We start from the raw sequence: 15827 nt of genomic DNA, 5'->3' as shown, positions 1-15827 counted from the left end.
GACCTATTATATACCAAGAATAACTTCAGTATGAGTACAGGGCTGTACACATATTTTGCATATTGTTAAACGAGCCAAGGCTAGCTATTAAACTATCGATATGAATCGAAAATCTGGGACCCTGATGTAAACAAGACAAACGTCTTTCTCTGGTCTGCATCCCCTTAACAATTGTGTGTATTGAGCCGTACTGTATTGTACCCATTCTGCAATCTGTTAATAAAGTTCTCATTCATTCATTCATTCAAACATAGACGATATTGAACAAGCCATAATCCACGTATTTTCAATCCGAGAGAGCTGCAGTAGTTAAATCAATGAGCCATCGATAAATAAACAATCAGCAATGTCTCGCTTCATGAATGGCCAGCAGTAGTACTGCTCCTAAAAAAACTATTTACAACCGTTAACGTTAAGAAGAGAGAGAGAGAGAGAGAGAGAGAGAGAGAGAGAGATTTCTTCAACCTCGAACCTAAATTCCTTAGCAACCCGTGTTACCAAGTAAACAAATCACAGAACGATAGCCAGTTAGCCCGCACCAGCCTAGTAGTACTACTAACGTTAGCTCCCAGAACGATAGCCAGTTAGCCCGCACCAGCCTAGTAGTACTAACGTTAGAGAGAGAGAGAGAGAGACTCACTGTTTAGTTGAAACGTCCAGGGCAGGAAACGTGTATAATCCGCCATATAGCTTGTTAGCCAAGTGTTAGCTCAGCTGAGCTCGTCGACGTTAGCACAACACTCAACAAGTACATTCCTTTGTCCATTTCCGCTCGAACAGACTGCAAACTACCTGGCGTTCTATCGCCATGCTCTAAGACAAACTCTAACCTTAACCAACTTTGAAAGAGTGCCTAAGCTTAACAGTCTAAAGAACTTGCAGTCACAGCACGGCACGCTCTAAGACAAACAACAGTCCTAGTACCAGGAACCAAGCTAGAACTTGCTAGAATTGGAACATTAGAAATTGGATTCGGCCAATCAGAGATCGTCTCTGTGAAATTCTGCCATAGAAAAAAATACTGGCGTCGGCCAATCAGAGAGCGTCTCCGCGAAATGCGGCTATGGAAATTCTCACGGAAGTTCACGCTGCTTTCTAGACCGCTTCAAATCGCGCTCGGATTCCAACATAATAGTCATATTTCAACGCACAACGCCGTATGCACTGATTGGCTGTGACGGAGACAGCGATCAAACTGTGACGCGCACTCAGAGCGCTATCGCTTCTTGCCCGGGCGAGAAATACGAAAAAATAAAAAAAAACGTCACTTCCTGCCCATGAAAACGCTGTTTTTTTAATTTAGATAATAACGTTATATTGTGCATTGGAAATACAAACATACTTAAAATGAGTAAATATTATTCATTTTAAACATGTTTATATTATTTATAGGGCTATAAAACAAAAAACAAAAAAGTTTTTTTTTTTTATTCTTCTCATTTAACAGGTGGGTCGGCGCCCATAGCGCCACCAGTGGCGAGCCACCACTGCCTGGCACTCAAAGTGTTAATACATAGAGCCAATCTTGTTGACATAAACATGGTGCATTTGTCAGGTATTATATAATCATGTGCATCGTCGCTGTCTTAGGCAAGTGTGCCCCCCCTCCAGTTATAGTGAGTGAAATTGCAGATATTTCCCCCATTTGCTAATATATTTTTCTCCTTTCTCTCCTAAACTAAAAGATATTTTCTCATAGGCAGCTACCCTACCCAGTTCTCCACCCCACAAGGGTTAAGCTAATTACCGACCAACGTAGCCCTCCCCCTCGATAATTCTCAAGGTCAGGACAGTTCACTCAGAAGACTCCACCCAGACGTTTGACGTGTGACGTGTGGGACGAAGTAATGGACCAAGATGGCGTCCGGTACGAGGCTCACACCTGGTAAACATCCGATGGTGGTCATCAGCCCACGTTCTGAGAGCAGGGGGTAACAAGGCGTGTTTCGTGGCCGACCTCAGGACAGGATTTCAGCTCTCCAGGCTCCGCTGTCGGACAAAAACTGTGAATCTTTCAAAGGCGTCAACTTTTCAGGAATTGACAAAAAAACGTATCATCATTTTTGTATCAACACCTGTCTTGTTTCTAGCATTCAAGTTCAAGTTTTGTTTTATTCGTCACGTATAAAGTACATGTACATTACAGTGAAATGCTTGGTTCTGTGTGAGCTGAGAATGTGCTTCACACAGTAAAAAAAGTAAAAATAATAAAGTCCAACCACTATACAATATACAAACTAAAGTACAAAATGAGGTACAAAATGCTAACTATTTAAAAATAAATATGCTAAATGTGGTTTGGATATAGTGCAAATGTTTTATTATACACTGGGGTTTTGACCATAATATTCACACGGTGCAAGGTTCTTGCCTCGACGGCAGTATAGCGGTATGTTTGGAGCTCTGGAAATGTACTGTAGACAAAAGTCCTGTCCTGTATATCATATGTATTAATGTTACAACCGCACACGCAGACGTGTCCAAAAACCCACACGCAGTCACACAGCTGTGAGCGAGGGAGAGAGAGACACACAGTCACACAGCTGTTCCTTTTCAATCTGTCGATACTTTTCACTTCAAACCCCCTTTAAAGGGGCACTTCACCCAAAAAAAACAATGCTGATTCATTTAGCACATAATCTCACACATGTCCAAAAAACGTTCAAAACGGTTTCACACACACATTCATTTAGTTTGACAGCTATTGAGAGTTAAGTGAGTGTGAACACGGCGGCCACCAGTGATGTCATCGGGGACATTGAATCCTTGTGTTGTGTTAATTAAGAGCTCTGTGGAAATGCCAGCGTACCCTCTGGGTTGTCGAGGGAGGGAGAGAGAGAGACTAAATAAACAAACTACTTATCGACCACAGAAATATTGAGAGTTTTACTTAGCCTCCTTATTATATACATGTACAAGCTCTAGGCTCTGTGGATGGTCTTCTGAGAACACTTCCTTTTGTGAGTAGCGTATTATTTACGCGAGTGTGGCGTTACTATTGGCGGTCAGAGTGTTGATATATATCCTGATACTTGATGTCAAAATCATCTTTTATTCCCTTTCTCTTTGTTTGTTTTGTCAGAGAGACGCTTTCAGGCAGTTGAAGAATGTTCTGTGTTCGGCGTTATTTTCTTTGGAGTGAGTGAAGTAGTGAAGACAAATGCTTCTACTGAGGAATCGGGGCGTCTGTTCTATCGACCGCTTGTGTTCCAAATGTCTGCCGTTTTAAGAAGGAAATTAAAGAAAGGGAATTAGAATGGAAATGATCGTGAGGTCATTTTCCAAACCCTCAACTCGAAGACATGAATATCCTCCTGAATGACCTCCGTGGTGACTGTGAACTCGCACGATGCCTTGGAAATAACACTGATGATGGTTTAGTGGAAGTTCAGTAGGACTAGTGTTGTGGAATATTTTAAATTAGCCAAATACAGTGAACTGTAGAAATTCAGAAAGTAGTTTATTTTCCGTGGCCACAGAAAGTATCCTCAGTTTACCATTAGAGACAAGTGTAACACGAGCGTCTGACCAGAAAGTGAGAAAGAGGTCAGACTTGCATTAAATACACAAACTTGGAAAGACAAATGAAAACAAAGATGGGTTTAGGGGTTTTTGTCGTATCTGACACAAGATTGATATGAAACAAATGACAAGATGACATTCTGAAAATATGACATTATCTAAGACGAACTGTCCTGGGCCTTGGTTGTTGTTTTTAAGACTGTCGCCGTAGTGTCTGAGAAACTGTATACTACTAGTTAACTATATTAACTAGTCATGGCTGTACAGAGAATATGTATTTAACAGAGCTATTACATGCTGTCTGTACACTAGAGTGCAATGGGATGAAACAAATAACATTTTCCATAACACTAGCAACACGTTGGAAGTAGGGATGTCCGATATTATCGGCCGATATTGGCATAAAAATGTGATATCGGAAAATATCGGAATCTGTTTCCAAAAAAGTAATTATTTTTATTTTTACATTTATTTAACCTTTATTTACCCAGGCAAGCAAGTAAGAACAAATTATTATTTTATTTATTGTCAAAGTATGCATAATGTTGTGTTAATTACACGACAAGAGATTATGTAATGTTGATTACCTGAAATTATTCAGTTTTTGGGGGGGGGGGAACCCTGCATATATCGGTATCCGTTGATATCGGTATCGGAAATTAAGAGTTGGACAGTATCGGTAAAAAAGCCAATATCTAGCATCCCTAGTTGGAAGTCCTTTGGGTCAGTATAGTGTCGGGTCAGATTTATTTCAGTGTGTATAAACGTTTCTTCATGTTCCTGCTGGTTCTGTGAACACAAACACACATGCCAGTCGTTAAATCACAAATTAGATTAAAATGCATTGTCATCATACAGCACAACAACAGTACAACGAAAATAGGTTTGGCATCCAACCAGAGTGCAAATGTAGTGCAATAGAAACAAAATGTACAGGTGGTTAAACTGGGTACAAAATATACAAATGAGTACTACTGAGTGTAGTGCTAATCAGATGTATGTACAGAGTTGTAGTATATAAATAGAGACAGTATGACTACTATTGGCCAGCAGCGTAACTAGTAAAGAGTAGGATATGTACAGATATAGTAAGTAAGGGACTATGTGCAGTAAGTACAGACAGGATAGGTATAATATTTGTGGTGAGAATAAATATATATGGTATATACAGCATTATAGTACATTGTAACGTTTGGGGTTTTGCTCCTCAGGGAGCAAAGCCCTAGCGTCACCTGGTGGTAATTTACCTGTCTGTCTGCCCTAATTGCATTCATTGGCACCTGGTGTGTCTTTAAGGTGGCTTTATATGCTCTTCCGTGTTACTACAGACACTGTGAGTCGATCACCAGACTGCCCGTGAGTAGTGCCTACGTGAGTAACACTAATCGCTCCTGCCATGGAGAATGAGTCCGTTCGCCTTTTGTATTAATTGGCGTGTGTCTTTTCCTTATCGCTTGTATGACCTTATTGTGTACATATGCAGCACCGTCGTCCGACGTATTTCATGTTTTGGAGACATCGTTTTCTCCCCTTTGCGTTCCCCATTTGTTGTATAGAGAAGTGTATGTGTTTGTGCTCTAAACGTGTTTTTGGAGACGGATGTATCTCCCCTTTTATTTATACGCCCTCGTCTGCATGTACCCTTTTTCTAAAAGAGTACCTTTTGTTTGAAAACCAACACCTGCCTCTTGTCTTATCCGTTCTGCCCCTGGGTCCTACACACCTACCACCCCGTAACAGTAGCTATCATACAGAGTTATGGGTTATGTGCAGGTGTACAAGCAAGTATATGAGGGGTTATATGCAGGTGTATATATATTATATAATATACATTTATCTGTAGTTCATATTAGAATTAAAGAGGTTCTTCTGCATGGGCGGCTAAGTGGCGCAGTGGGCAAGGCGCTCGCCACATGCTGGGTTCGAGCCCAGCTCTCGGCGTTGCTTCCGGCTTTGGCTGGTCGTTCATACTAATACAATTGGCAGTATTAGGGGGTGGGAAAGCCGGTGGGTGGGGATCGGACGTTGTGGACAGCAACTCCTACAGGTCTGTTGGTGCGCCTGTACAGCAGAATCGGGAAGCAACAGGGGCAGCGTGAGCCTCCCACGCGTTACTCCTCGCCGCTGAGAGATCGCGCTGTGCAGGTGAAAAGATGCGACGGCTGCCTCCTCGTGTACCGGAGGGGACGCCTGTTCCTTAATGTCAAGCAAGCAGTGCAAGAATGCGGAAGCATTCTACCGTAGTGGCGTGCGGTAATGCGCCTTTCATTTTCCTTCGCCCAGCGCCCAGGTGCGTGCACCGGCGGCGGCGTGCTCGCTCAGGTGCGTGCGCCGGCGTGCTCGCGCGAGGTGCCCGCGCATGCGCATGAGATCCTGCCTTGGTTCGACACGAGCGGAGCTCAATATATATAAGTCACCGCCCCTTATTCAGTATCCAGAAATAGCTCAATTGGCAAGACTGCATGGCTGTGGATCCTACGGCTCGTTTGCTGGCGAGTTCGAATCCCATCAAATATTTTTTTTTTAACGTGATTTTTTTTTTAACGTGTATTCTTTCGCCGGTTAAGGTTAGGCATGGTTAAGGTTAAGGTTAGGCATTGTTTCGGAGTTGGTTAAGGTTAGAACGGTTAAGTTTAGGCGCTGTTAAGGAGCTGGTTAAGGTTAGAGTTTGTCAAAGAGAATGGCAATATTCTTTCTATGGTTAAGGTTAGGCATGGTTAAGGTTAAGGTTAGGCATTGTTTCGGAGTTGGTTAAGGTTAGAACGGTTAAGTTTAGGCGCTGTTAAGGAGCTGGTTAAGGTTAGAGTTTGTCAAAGAGAATGGCAATAGACAGCCTATTTCCGCGCGACAGCTCCCAAAGCGGGCCTGAAAAGAAAGGCGCTTTACCGTAGTGGCGTGCGGTGACGAATGCTTCCGCATTTTTGCACTGCGTGCTTGTCATTATGCTACACGCGGAGGGGACACGTGATCCAAGGCTTCGTCCACATTGCAGCCGACCAGTGGGAGGCATAGTCTAACAACATTCGAGATGGGGGGAAGAATTGGATAATACGAAATTGGGATGGGAGAAAAATAGAAAATGGGGAGAAAAAGTAGATAAAAAAAAGAGGTTCTTCTGCACGGTTGCATTGATTTGTGGGTCCATAATGCCATGTGACGTGTAATATGACAGATTTGTCCATGGAATCGAGTGAACAATGGAACCCTTGCACTGAAGAACCATAATATACCGTAAGTCCGTTTTAAAACATCCCATGTATAACAGTTTTAAAATCAATCGAAATCACTTGGAGTGTGAATGTGATATATCACCAGAAAGTATTCAGCCTCTATGAATGAACACTCAAACGTATTTAGATAATGAAGTACTCAACCTCTACTGTCTTTAACTAGGAATGAACACAACACTAACTTACCATCTTTAGATAATAAAGTACTCAACCTCTACTGTCTTTAACTGAATTAACACAACACTAACTCACCATCTTTAGATAATAAAGTACTCAAACCTCTACTGTCTTTAACTATGAATGAACACAACACTAACTCACCATCTTTATATAATAAAGTACTCAACCTCTACTGTCTTTAACGATAGGTTATGACTATAACCAAGTTCTGTTAGTTAGAGGCGACGCTTGGCATCACACTGCACTATCTCGCGTACGTGCACGCGCACTGAATAAACCACAAATGTACCTCTAATACCAGTATTAGTCTGACCACACCCCTCATCAGCTTACCTTCATAAGCAGGTGTGTGGTCACCTGCTCTCCTCCTTCCCAAGCTTTCACCACAAGGTGAGGACAAGGGCTGCAGCGGCCGTCTGATGCCAAGCGTCGCCTCTAACTAACAGAACTTGGTTATAGTCATAACCTATCGTTCTGTACCGTTAAGAGGCTCGGCTTGGCATCACACTGCACAAGGGAGGCCAAGCGGAGCCGCTGGCTGACAAATACACCCCGCTGACAGCCCCCCCACAACCATCAGAACAGGGAGGGCCGAGCCCCCCCGACCCCCCCTAATGGCGGGTAGCCCCCCTATTAGGGGCTTCACGGGAAGGCGACGGACCCGACCGTGCGAAGAGGCACTCAAGCAACTCAACGCACAGGGTGAGCAGCCGTGGCTTGACCCCACGACTACACACACGCACAACCCGCATGCCACCCGGGAACGAACGGAGGAAACCACCTCGTTACTGCCCCCAGAATCACGGGGTCAAGGGCCAACCCAACCCCGTGGCAAGGCCGTAGCAGCGGAGCGCGAAGGAAGGCCCAGATCCACCAAAGGACTGGGCTCCCTGAAATGGGGGCCCGGAGAAGTCCATGATGCCAGCATCAAGACCCCACCAGGGGGGCACCTAGTGACCCCGCCCCCCACATCGCCAGCGTATTCGGACAAAGGCCCCTCAGCCGAGCGGGCCCTGTCCCCCCCAACAGCACACCGCCTGGAACACAAGCCCTGCAACAGGCAGACAGCATGGTCATAACACACAAGAGTTACCCAACGGAAGCAGGCAGTGCACCGGGGAAAGACCAGGCAACAGGCTGTCAACCCAAGCCTGGAAAACTGCGGACGAGGCAGGCGCCAGAAAGGACAGCTGAAACAGCCGCCCCGGCGGAAGGGGCGTATGCTGCCGTTGTCGCATAACCAAGCTTTCAAACAGCACGTCAGAAGTGGGATCCGTAGACCACTCGGCCCCTGACAGCTGCCCACAGAAAAGCCCATACGATCGGCAGACGTCATGAACGTGCAGGGGCACCCTCAACCGGAGAACCGGGAGTTGACACTGCAGCAACACACCAGAGAACCAACCACCCAGGCATCACCCCATGCAATGGTTGGTCCCATAACCCCTCAGGAAAAACCCCGAAACGCACCTGCGGCACCGCCGCAGCCCGCGTTCCGGTTCCCAACAGGGCTATCCTGGGCCTACGGGTCAACGAGCATCACCCCGGACCGGGCCCGGCGATACGGGGAGCACAGGATCCCAAAGGAGGTTAACCCCACCCAACAGGCTCCTCAGCGCCAAAACGCAAGAGAAGAGCGTAATATGGAAGACCCCGCACTCGGTATTCCCAGGAGGTCACCCAACCAAGTACCAACCAAGACCAACCCGCACAGCGGCCGAGATCCGACGAGATCGGACGCGTACAGGTCGGCACGGCCATAAGCCACTATGACAGTGCAGAATACATCAAAAAGGGTCCCATAACGCACAACCCTGTGACACCCGGATCGACCTAGCATTTTCCCCCCTGAAAAAACCCTAAGTCCCTCAGGGTACCAGAACAGCAGATCTGCATCCCCAGCGGACAACGGGTGCACTGATCTGGACCAGCGCGACCAGAACCAGTCCCGTGCCCTAATCACGCCGACCTGCCAACCCCAGGAGAAGGGGCAGATATGCGCGTCTGATCCCAACATAAAAAAGAAGGCGCCACCCAGACGTGTCGGTATGAACCGCGTCCGGCGGCCCACCCCTAGGGCGTGAGACCCTTCCCCATATGTCCAGACCCATTCCGTCATCATCCCCTGACATGAACGGGAACCCATCGACAACACACAGGATGTCGGAAGAGGAAAAACCCCCATCCCAATTGCTCCATAAAAACGCTGTTTTACCAAAGCAAACGAGGCGCGCCAGTCAGCAACGGCCAAAGCACATCCTGAGCCAGCACTATGTGTGCGTTCTGACATACCCACATCAACAATAGGCCGTTTAGACCACCATATTGAATCCCCAAGACGCCCAGGGAACGACAAGAGGGGCGAGATGCAATCAACTCCATGAATGAATGAATGAAAATATTTACCCAACAGACTGCAGTACAGGAATACACACAAAAAGATAAGGGGAGGCAGACCTGAGAAAGACGTCAGTCTTGTTCCATCAGGGACCCTCATTTCATATCCATCAAGACACATTCAACTCTTTATAAAATAAAGAAAAGGCATCACACGTATGACCTAACTGCACAGCTGGGAGTAAAAACCCTGTTTTTCACATGATTTTAATCCAGTCACTCCTTTTAATCAGAGTGTAAGACCAGATTCCCCCAGAAAACACCTTCCCACATGAGACCACGGTCAAGAAAAAGATATGTAAACTGTGAGACACGTGACCAACAGACTCAAGTTTGACACATAAACGGGCGCAGCAGGCTGTAAGTTCTGCGCCCAACCTCGACATCTTTACGACCCCAGCTCATGGAAGGCGTCGCCATAGCAACAACGCTATAACGGGCGGGGAAAACCCACCGGATCCTGTCATAACAGGAGTCGGTAGAATACCCCTCCCCCCCCCCCCCCCCCCCCCTGTCAAGCACTGGCTTGGCCCTGACTGGCTCAGCAGAAAAGATCAACAAATCCTCTAAACCAATCAAGTGGGAAAAAAAAGGAGGGGTTTATCCGACACCCCCTCCCGAAAACACACCTTCTATCCCTACACACAGAAAACAACCGTAGCCATTTTGAAAACCTCCGGTAGAACAAAATATAGCACAAGCTAATACAATGTCAGCTACCCACAAAGTGTAAAAAGGGTTTACAACAAAACACAAGTCGCCTGTGCGTGAATCCCATACCCGTAGCCTATGTTACACATAGGAAGAACGCTGAACGAGAGTAATGGCTAGGCCATAAAAAATGTGCGTACGAGCATTACTGCAACTAACAACACAGCGTTGTGAAACACATATACTTAGTTAAAGCAATGGAATAACACCAGTTCTAATTGCATGTGGAGCATCAAGCTAATAGAACCTATTACCGAGTGTAAGTTGCAGACCTTGCTTAAAACTCGTAACACAACACAACTCACCCCCCCAACGTAACAGGGTAGATTCATATAAACACAACCCCACCACATGATTTGTATTGAAGAAACACACAGTTTGTTCGGCCAAACACAGTCCCCCTTATATCGGGGAACTATTTTTATTAATTAATAAGTGTTTAAGGCACAAAATCACAGAGGGGCCGGGAAGGGTGTAGAGGAGGGGACACAAAGGGGAAAAGTCACTCTTAACGGCGCCTGCCACCTCGCGCCGCTCGAGTCTTGCCACCCCGGGGAGCCCCGGAGGGACGATAGGTTACAGTCTGCTGGACACGACGTTCCCTACCGTCTCCTCCGGTCTGGGATGGGCCGGCGGTGGCCGAAGCGCCGCTTCGTCCCCTGGCCCTCTTGGCAGGGCCAGCAGTGGCGGTGGAGGTAGTGGTAGCGGCGACGGAGACAGCTCGACGTCGCGGAAGCCTTCTGCCCCCACCGGCAAGGACGGGAGGCGGAAAATGGGGTTGAAGGACGGATCTCTCCTCTGCCATTTCTCTGCATGTTGAGGTCATCAATTGCAGGGCCTTCCCGAATAGGCCAGCGTCGGAGAGGGCGGCCGTCAGAAGAGGGGCTCTCTTCCGTTCCGGCACACGGGCCTGCTCCAGCCAAAGATGACGCTGGCCCAGGGTGGCCAGGGCGCGCACTTTCCCCATGGCTATGGCCAGCACCTGGGAACGGTGCAGCACAGCTCCCGCAGCCTGGGTGATCTGATCGCATTTTACCTCGTTCAGATCCGCGCCGCCAGTCATTATCCCCGATACAAATCTAGCCAGGTGGGCGATGTTAGACGCCGCAGCCAGTGACTGTGTACCAGCGATGAATGACTGGTCACCCCAATAAGCCAATCGCCTAGCCGACCTCCCCTGGAGGACCGGCTTGCATAGGGGTTCCCACACCATATCCGGACAGAGGAGCGCGGCCATCGGATTGTCAAGCCGAGGTACGCCCTCCCCCATACCTTTGACTAACCCCGACACCCGCGTAACTGGTACGTAGGCGGGAGTTAGTCCCATGATGTTGGACACCGCCTGACCCCGACGAACATAGGCCCCCATCGATGGGAAAAATGGGTAGACAACGTCCACCCCTCTCACCGGGGGACGCTGCCAGGGATGGCCTATGAGGTCATCAGGGACAGGTGCAGGCAATGGCAGCGGCAGCGGCACACCGTTTGCAGCGGCGGCTACCGCCATGAGCTCGGGAAACAAGGCCTGCAGTTCCCCCTGCGGACCCTCCTCCACCGACCCCGCATCCCTCGCATACAGCAGGCTGCGACTGGTCAAGGAGCCACAATCCGATGCGGCTGACAGTAGGGCATCCTGCTGATGAGGCCAAGGTGGTTCCTCGACATCCTCGAACAAGGCGCCCCGTGGAGCCATTTCTCCCCCCTCCGGGGTCTCCGGAGGAGGGATACTCTCCTCCACGGGACCATCATACAAGAACCCGTCCGCCTCCTCCATGAAGTCTTCAGTTTCCATCAGAAATCCAGAGTCGGACACGGCCTCGCTGGTCTCCAGCAATTCCCCAAACCCAGGCCGTTCGCGTCTGCACGCCACCATGTTGCGACGTGAGCGAGCAGACGCAAAAAGTTTTCGTCGCAAATCCTCTGGCTCTAAGACAATCCCCCGTTCATCAACGGGCGATTCCCCAGAAACAGAGGAACCAGAGTCGAGATCAGGCCATCGCCGGAGCGACGGCACCGAACCCTCGGCTCGTCGGTGAGGAAAACTATCCACCGGCAGTCTCCCGGGCTGGGTCGGCAACCACGAGAGTGGCAACAGCCCAGCACCGGAACGCACGACGGAGGCGGGAATGGAGAATCGGTGGTGAAGAGTAGGTCTAGCGGGTCTACTCTCCGCGGAATACATTATGACCCAAACCTTTTTCTTATACAACAAGTGAGAGAAGAAAAAGGTTAAGCACAATGTAAACCAGTCACAACTCTTTTCAACTAACAAACACGTCAAGTGGGGTACTACCGAGGCACTTTCCTTGTGGTGAAAGCGAGAAGGAGGAGAGCAGGTGACCACACACCTGCTTATGAAGGTAAGCTGATGAGGGGTGTGGTCAGACTAATACTGGTATTAGAGGTACATTTGTGGTTTATTCAGTGCGCGTGCACGTACGCGAGATAGTGCAGTGTGATGCCAAGCGTCGCCTCTTAACGGTACAGAACTATGAATGAACACTCTAACTCACCACCTTTAGATTATAAAGTACTCAACCTCTACAGTATTTAACTATGAATGAACACAACACTAACGTACCATCTTTAGATAATAAAGTACTCAACCTCTACAGTCTTTAACTAGGAATGAACACAACACTAACTTACCATCTTTAGATAATAAAGTACTCAACCTCTACTGTCTTTAACTGAATTAACACAACACTAACTCACCATCTTTAGATAATAAAGTACTCAAACCTCTACTGTCTTTAACTATGAATGAACACAACACTCTAACTCACCATCTTTAGATAATAAAGTACTCAACCTCTACTGTCTTTAACTATGAATGAACACAACACTAACTCACCATCTTTAGATAATAAAGTACTCAACCTCTACAGTCTTTAACTATGAATGAACACAACACTCTAACGTACCATCTTTAGATTATAAAATACTCAACCTCTACTGTCTTTAACTATGAATGAACACAACACTCTAATTTACCATCTTTAGATAATATAGTACTCAACCTCTACTGTCTTTAACTATGAATGAACACAACACTCTAACTTACCATCTTTAGATAATGAAGTACTCAACCTCTACTGTCTTTAACTATGAATGAACACAACACTCTAACTCACCATCTTTAGATAATAAAGTACTCAACCTCTACAGTCTTTAACTATGAATGAACACAACACTCTAATTTACCATCTTTAGATAATATAGTACTCAACCTCTACTGTCTTTAACTATGAATGAACACAACACTCTAACTCACCATCTTTAGATAATAAAGTACTCAACCTCTACTGTCTTTAATTATGAATGAACACTCTAACTCACCACCTTTAGATTATAAAGTACTCAACCTCTACAGTCTTTAACTATGAATGAACACAACACTAACGTACCATCTTTAGATTATAAAGTACTCAACCTCTACAGTCTTTAACTATGAATGAACACAACACTCTAACGTACCATCTTTAGATTATAAAGTACTCAACCTCTACTGTCTTTAACTATGAATGAACACAACACTCTAACTCACCATCTTTAGATAATAAAGTACTCAACCTCTACAGTCTTTAACTAGGAATGAACACAACACTAACTTACCATCTTTAGATAATAAAGTACTCAACCTCTACTGTCTTTAACTGAATTAACACAACACTAACTCACCATCTTTAGATAATAAAGTACTCAAACCTCTACTGTCTTTAACTATGAATGAACACAACACTCTAACTCACCATCTTTAGATAATAAAGTACTCAACCTCTACTGTCTTTAACTATGAATGAACACTAACTCACCACCTTTAGATTATAAAGTACTCAACCTCTACATTCTTTAACTATGAATGAACACAACACTCTAACGTACCATCTTTAGATTATAAAGTACTCAACCTCTACTGTCTTTAACTATGAATGAACACAACACTCTAATTTACCATCTTTAGATAATATAGTACTCAACCTCTACTGTCTTTAACTATGAATGAACACAACACTCTAACTTACCATCTTTAGATAATGAAGTACTCAACCTCTACTGTCTTTAACTATGAATGAACACAACACTCTAACTCACCATCTTTAGATAATAAAGTACTCAACCTCTACTGTCTTTAACTATGAATGAACACAACACTCTAACTCACCATCTTTAGATAATAAAGTACTCAACCTCTACAGTCTTTAACTAGGAATGAACACAACACTAACTTACCATCTTTAGATAATAAAGTACTCAACCTCTACTGTCTTTAACTGAATTAACACAACACTAACTCACCATCTTTAGATAATAAAGTACTCAAACCTCTACTGTCTTTAACTATGAATGAACACAACACTCTAACTCACCATCTTTAGATAATATAGTACTCAACCTCTACTGTCTTTAACTATGAATGAACACAACACTCTAATTTACCATCTTTAGATAATTTAGTACTCAACCTCTACTGTCTTTAACTATGAATGAACACAACACTCTAATTTACCATCTTTAGATAATGAAGTACTCAACCTCTACTGTCTTTAACTATGAATGAACACAACACTCTAACTTACCATCTTTAGATAATAAAGTACTCAACCTCTACTGTCTTTAACTATGAATGAACACAACACTCTAATTTACCATCTTTAGATAATATAGTACTCAACCTCTACTGTATTTAACTATGAATGAACACAACACTCTAACTTACCATCTTTAGATAATGAAGTACTCAACCTCTACTGTCTTTAACTATGAATGAACACAACACTCTAACTTACCATCTTTAGATAATAAAGTACTCAACCTCTACTGTCTTTAACTATGAATGAACACAACACTCTAATTTACCATCTTTAGATAATATAGTACTCAACCTCTACTGTCTTTAACTATGAATGAACACAACACTCTAATTTACCATCTTTAGATAATATAGTACTCAACCTCTACTGTCTTTAACTATGAATGAACACAACACTCTAATTTACCATCTTTAGATAATGAAGTACTCAACCTCTACTGTCTTTAACTATGAATTAACACAACACTCTAACTTACCATCTTTAGATAATAAAGTACTCAACCTCTACTGTCTTTAACTATGAATGAACACAACACTCTAATTTACCATCTTTAGATAATGAAGTACTCAACCTCTACTGGCTTTAACTATTGTGATGTGAATGGGCCGAAGTAATGCCATCAGGAGCAGGGACTCAAGTGGCTTCATTATTGAACTCAGGTGTTGCTGATTGTGTGCGGGGATGAGACGCTGAGACTATTGTTAAGCCAGTGGGACTCAGATATCGGGGTTGGAGCACACAAGCGGTAACCAGACTCTGTTAGGGCCCGGGGGGTGGGGTCGATCATGGAGAGTCATCCACCGGCGATGAAGATAAGTTAGCCAGCCGTCCACAGGTACCGGTAGCGTGAGGAGGGGAGGCTTACCCTCCTGGAGACAGATAGGGACGGGACATAGAGGGTACTGAGTTACATCGCTCCCAAAGACATTATACTTGGAACGTCCTCGCGGACACCGGGTACGATTACCAGGTTACAAATCAAACTACAACCCGGAGGACCACCGTATGCCGGAGCATTCGCCCAGAGAGTTGGACGGGGTCCAAGCTTCGACCATCGGGGGGGGGGGTCGCGCCGTGCGGCGAGTTAAGTCCACTGTTACCCACATTTGCACTTAGTATAGGATGTTGTATTATGCTCTATTTTTATAAACTATAGGCCTACTGTGTAAATTGGTATATTGTATTGTATATG

The sequence above is a fragment of the Notolepis coatsorum genome, assembly GCF_963971535.1.
Source record: "Notolepis coatsorum genome assembly, chromosome: 12".
NCBI classification, from domain to species: Eukaryota; Metazoa; Chordata; class Actinopteri; order Aulopiformes; family Paralepididae; genus Notolepis; species Notolepis coatsorum.
Note: the sequence above shows the minus strand (reverse complement) of the source record.